This window comes from Heptranchias perlo, unplaced genomic scaffold (assembly GCF_035084215.1).
Source record: "Heptranchias perlo isolate sHepPer1 unplaced genomic scaffold, sHepPer1.hap1 HAP1_SCAFFOLD_1079, whole genome shotgun sequence".
Classification (NCBI taxonomy): Eukaryota; Metazoa; Chordata; class Chondrichthyes; order Hexanchiformes; family Hexanchidae; genus Heptranchias; species Heptranchias perlo.
Window position 1 is genome coordinate 25001 of NW_027138299.1, and position 5000 is coordinate 30000.

The window sequence follows — 5000 nt, forward strand, 5'->3', positions numbered from 1 at the left end:
ACGGAGCAAGCCCCTATTCCATCTCCCTGTTCTAAAATTCAATTAAAAATAAAAGTAAATAATATGTGTGTGTGTGTGTGTGTGTGTGTGTGTGTCGGTGTCAGTATCAGTCAGTGAGTCAGTGTCTCTCTCTCTCTCTCTCTCTCTCTCTCTCTCTCACTCAGAGCTGCTGTGGAAGGAAACTTTTTTAAAAAGAACTTGCATATTGAAAGAAAGATGTGTCTCAAGCTGCCGGGCCCTGTCCATTGTCATGTCAATGGCAGGACTGCTTTCACCAGGAACCCGGTTTTCTGGGTCAGAGGTTCCAGGGGACCTGTTTTGTGCGGACTTCCCTGTGTCCGTCCCTCCCTGCCTGCCTTCCCCCCAGCACTTCCTTCTGAACACCTTTGTCGTTTCAGCGAGGGCCAAAAGCCTGCCTGTGAAAGGGAAGGATCAGCCGGTCAGCCCCCTGTTGGTCGCTGCTGCCAGTGCAGCAGGCGTGCGTGTGTATTCGGCCTCGTGTCCAGGTCCCTCAGGGACTTGAGGCAACTCTCCCCGGTGGTCTTGTGGTCAGGACCGGGCTTCGAATCCCGGTCGGGGGGGATGGCTTTCTGCTGCAGATTAATTGGCACCTCTGAAAGAAAGTCTCCCCTCCTGAGCGTAAAGCTCCACCCTCACCACCACCGCCGCCTTTTCCACCCCTTGACAAACAGACAGACAGACAGACAGACAGTCAGTCCAGTTCGGGAGCGCAGCTTTCATTTGGAAGCAGACCCTGCTTGTTTCAAGTCAACGACGCCAAGTTATTTTGCACTTTGAATTATATCGCTCCGTGCGAGCGGCACTCAGCCTTGGAGAAGAAAAAAATACCACTGAGCTGAGAAAGTTCTTTTTAAAACGGTTTCCTTCCACAGCAGCTCTGAGTTTAAGAGAGAGAGAGAGAGAGATATCAGCTTTATTCTCAGTAATAAAACACACACACACACACACACACACACAGAGACACTGGGAAAGAGCTGTTTTTCCTTTTGAATATCTCCCCACAGGGAGGTGCACCGTTCCCAGAGACACTGCAATACTGGGTCGATGCGTGGAGTGGACGGAGCAAGCCCCTAGTCCATCTCCCTGTTCCAAAAATCAATTTAATATATGGTCCCCAGATAGGGGACGTATCAGATATTAAACTGATAAGAACAGATTTTTTTTTTTTTCCAAAAAATATACTTTATTCATAAAAATTTGCAGCAGTACATACAAAACAGTTGTCATATCACTTTCCAAACGTACACAATACAGATTATACAATTTGCAGGTTACGTTAAGTGCAGTACAATGAAAACATTGGACATCATTACAGTTCATGACACTCTCGGGTGTCTCATTGCATCATACTCAACACAGATTATTGATTACAGATTCATTTCTGGTCCATTTCAGATTCATTACAGTTACATTACAGCAATTTGAATTTTACATTCTGCCCGAGGGGGTTTTTCCCTGATTGCAGCCCCTCGGTTTACAATGTCGGGAAGGCTCTAAACGGTTGCCTTTCCCCACAGGGCCTTTGCGGCGGCCGCACCCATCCTCAGTGCGTCCCTCAGCACGTAGTCCTGGACCTTGGAATGTGCCAGTCTGCAACACTCGGTCGAGGACAGCTCCTTGTGCTGGAAGACCAGCAAGTTTCGGGCAGACCAAAGGGCGTCTTTCACCGAGTTGATGGTCTTCCAGCAGCAGCCGATGTCCGTCTCAGTGTGCGTCCCCGGGAACAGCCCGTAGAGCACAGAAACCTGTGTTACGGAACTGCTCGGGACGAACCTGGACAGATACCACTGCATCTCTCTCCAGACCTTCTTTGCAAAGGCACATTCCATAAGGAGATGGGTGACGGTCTCGTCTCCACCGCAGCCTCCTCTGGGACAGCGCGCGGTGGCGCTGAGAGCCCGGGAGTGCATGAAGGATCTGACGGGAAGGGCCCTTCTCACCACCAGCCAAGCTAGGTCTTGGTGCTTGTTAAACTGATAAGAACAGATACTACACTTGATCTTAGCCAAAAGGCCGAGAAGCGATACCGCGCTCGATGCGAATTGATCTCGGGTCCTGTTTGCCCTCCCTCTTTGTTCTCTGGCTGCCGGTGTTGAAAGCAGTCTCGAAGCACTGCCGTTCTCTCCCACTCTGGCCACATTTTTTGCCACCGTTTCTAATTGCAACAGTGGATGAGTTTAAAGAAGTTGCCGTTTTTTCCTTTCTTGCCAGGATTGCTTGACAGATTGGTAAATTTGCCAGTAGGCCACCAATCAGATGGGGGAGGGTTGTGTCTCAACGGACCTCCGTCAGTCAGTCTCAGTCACTAACGAACTGCCGTGGAAGGAAACCTCTTTGAGTAAAACTAGTGACGTGACGTGTCTCACAGCGAGTGAGTGAGATTGCAACGGCCAATTGAGAAAGAGGTGAGGTGCTGACAATCAGCAGCTCGTGTTGAAATATTCATTCCACGGCAGGCAAGACCAATCAAAAAAAATACTGCAGATGCTGGCTCGGCTCGGCTGGCTGGCTGGCTGGCTGGCTGGAAATGGGAAATAAAAACACAAGGCGTGTTAAAGGCTGGTTAAACTGTCGAAAGAAACAAGGCGTTAATGTTTCAGAAGCGCCTATTGAAAGGTGTCTCTCAAGCTGCTCCCTGACTGGGCCCTGTCCGTTGTCATGTTAATCGCTGGTTAAACTGTCGGAAGAAACACGGCGTTAATGTTTCAGAAGCGCCTATTGAAAGACGTCTCTCAAGCTGCTCCCTGACTGGGCCCTGTCCGTTGTCATGTTAATCGCTGGTTAAACTGTCGGAAGAAACAAGGCGTTAATGTTTCAGAAGCGCCTATTGAAAGGTGTCTCTCAAGCTGCTCCCTGACTGGGCCCTGTCCGTTGTCATGTTAATCCCAGGGCGGGGCGGGACTGCTTTGACCGGGAGACCTGTTTTCTGGGACGCAGGTGTGACATTCCAGGGAGGCACCTACTTTGTGCTGATTCGAAACGACCACGACAACGGCAACTTGCAGTTCTATATTACAACAACAACAACGCGCGTGTGGTAGTTGGGAGGGGCTGCGTTCGCGCTCTCCCCCCTGCATTGAAACTCAAAGTTCGATTTTCAATCCCATAGTCCACCAATCGGATGGGAGACGGTGTGTGTGTGTGTGTGTGTGTGTGTGTCAGTGTCAGTGTCAGTGTCAGTGTCAGTCAGTGTCTCTCTCTCTCTCTCTCTCTCTCTCACTCTTACTCAGAGCTGCTGTGGAAGGAAACCTTTTTAAAAAGAACTTGCATATTGAAAAAAAGATGTGTCTCAAGCTGCCGGGGCCCTGTCCATTGTCACGTTAATGGCAGGACGGGGCAGGACTGCTTTGACCAGGAGACCTGTTTTCTGGGACGCAGGTGTGAGATTCCAGGGGACCTGCTTTGTGCTGATTTCCCTGCCTCCCTCCCTCCCCCCCAGGACTTCCTTCTGAACACCTTTGTCGTTTGAGCGAGGGCCAAAAGCCTGCCTGTGAAAGGGAAGGATCAGCCGGTCAGCCCCCTGTTGGTCGCTGCTGCCAGTGCAGCAGGCGTGCGTGTGTCCTCGGCCTCGTGTCCAGGTCCCTCAGGGACTTGAGGCAGCTCTCCCCGGTGGTCTCGTGGTCAGGACCGGGCTTCGAATCCCAGTCGGGGGGGGGATGACTTTCTGCTGCAGATTAATTGGCATGAAGGAAAGTCTCCCCTCCTGAGCGTAAAGCTCCACCCTCACCACCACCACCGCCTTTTCCTCCCCTTGACAAACGGACAGACAGACAGTCAGACAGTCAGTCCAGTTCGGGAGCGCAGCTTTCATTAAGCAATGGCATTTGTGACAACTCATCGTCTGACAGGTTGATGATTTCCCCACACGCCTCCTGCCGAATAAAAGGCTCACCCTCCCGGACACTACCCCCAGAATCACCCACCCCGCCCCCCCGGGGTGAATATTAAGCCCGAGAACACCGACTGCAACCAACCGCAGTGAAAAGTTGAAGTGGCAACTCATTAACCAGATTTATTTTGGGCAACTCATTAACCAGATTTTTTGTTCATTTGGTTTATGAGTTGCCAAGTGTAAATCTGGTTAATGAGTTGCCACTTCAACTTTTCACTGCGGTTGGTTACAGTCGGTGTTCTCGGGCTTAATATTCACCCCAGGGGGGGTGTATAGCGGGCGATGGCCGGTGTGGAGTGCGTTTTTTGGGGGTTGATTTTCACTTTGCCTCGCTGGTGGAATTTGTGGGAGGCAGGCAAGGGGATTGGTGTGGGCTGGTGGGCGGCAAGGGAGATGCTTGCTTCGGGGTGTTATCCTCACTTTGGTCCGCTGGTGAGAGTAGGCAGCGGCAGGCAGGCCGGCAGGCAGGCAGGCAAGTGTGATGTAGTGTGGGGTGCAGTGCAGTGCGGTGCAGTGCAGTGCTGCCCTGTCGTTTATGAAAGGTTGTAATGACACTGCTTTGCAGCTGACCATGTCCACTGATTTGTGACGCCCGTATGGAGGCTGATATCTCAGGAGGGCCGAGGCCGATTTCCTCCGGGGACGGCTCGTCGCGTGCGGCAGGACGAGGCGCAGCGGACGGTACCGAGCGCTCGGAGGTGCGGCGCTGCCCGCCGGAGGTACAGCGAAAGGCTGCAAACCGCTTTCCGCCTGCTAACTCGGCGGCCGTCAGACCGACCGACTCCGCTTTACCACCGGAGCTAGAGTCGGGCAAGGGGCACCGAAAGGTACCGGAAGGATCGCGTTCGCACGACGGGAAGTCGACTAGCGGGCCGCCGAAAGCGAGCCGGGGGCCCCCGGTTTTTCTGTCCCACCTGGAGACTGATATCTCAGGAAGGCCGAGGCCGATTTCCTCCGGGGACGGCTCGTCGCGTGCGGCAGGACGAGGCGCAGCGGACGGTACCGAGCGCTCGGAGGTGCGGCGCTGCCCGCCGGAGGTACAGCGAAAGTCTGCGAACCGCTTTCCGCCTCCTCTCACCGCACGGCT

The 5000-nt window shown here is 53.0% G+C and overlaps 3 pseudogenes; all 3 read right to left on the bottom strand.

Annotated features, from left to right (window-relative positions):
- LOC137307639 (U2 spliceosomal RNA) overlaps window positions 1-63 on the bottom strand; it is a 117-nt pseudogene extending 54 nt beyond the window's left edge.
- A 961-nt stretch (window positions 64-1024) lies between these two features.
- Window positions 1025-1201, bottom strand: LOC137307633 (U2 spliceosomal RNA; annotated as a pseudogene).
- A 730-nt stretch (window positions 1202-1931) lies between these two features.
- LOC137307656 (U2 spliceosomal RNA) lies at window positions 1932-2046 on the bottom strand (annotated as a pseudogene).
- Between the last annotated feature and the right edge of the window lie 2954 nt (window positions 2047-5000).